The following is a 705-nucleotide window of genomic DNA, read 5'->3' as shown; positions in this document are numbered from 1 at the left end:
GTTGTTGTTGGTACTGTTGTTGTCAGTACTGTTGTTGTTAGTACTGTTGTCAGTACTGTTGTTGTCAGTACTGTTGTTGTTTGTACTGTTGTTTTTCGTACTGTTGTTGTTAGTGCTGTTGTTGTTGGTACTGTTGTTTTTCGTACTGTTGTTGTTAGTGCTGTTGTTGTTGGTACTGTTGTTGTTTGTACTGTTGTTGTCAGTACTGTTGTTGTTTGTACTGTTGTTGTCAGTACTGTTGTTGTTTGTACTGTTGTTGTCAGTACTGTTGTTGTTCGTACTGTTGTTGTTGGTACTGTTGTTTTTCGTACTGTTGTTGTTAGTACTGTTGTCAGTACTGTTGTTGTCAGTACTGTTGTTGTCGGTACTGTTGTTGTTGGTACTGTCGTTGTTCGTACTGTTGTTGTCAGTACTGTTGTTGTCGGTACTGTTGTTGTTGGTACTGTCGTTGTTCGTACTGTTGTTGTCAGTACTGTTGTTGTTAGTACTGTTGTTGTTAGTACTGTTGTTGTTCGTACTGTTGTTGTTCGTACTGTTGTTGTCAGTACTGTTGTTGTTGGTACTGTTGTTGTTGGTACTGTCTCACTCTTGACTCTTGAGTTCTTTTTTTTTAAAGGCTCATTTCTAAAAGTGATGACATCAGCAGTGGTCACAGTTGAGAAACTCCCACATCCTCTTACGTGAGAGTCAAACCTCTGATGGAAA

Source organism: Cynoglossus semilaevis, chromosome 3 (assembly GCF_000523025.1).
Source record: "Cynoglossus semilaevis isolate Cse_v1.0 chromosome 3, Cse_v1.0, whole genome shotgun sequence".
In the NCBI taxonomy this organism is placed as follows: domain Eukaryota; kingdom Metazoa; phylum Chordata; class Actinopteri; order Pleuronectiformes; family Cynoglossidae; genus Cynoglossus; species Cynoglossus semilaevis.
This window is presented reverse-complemented; position numbering follows the sequence as displayed.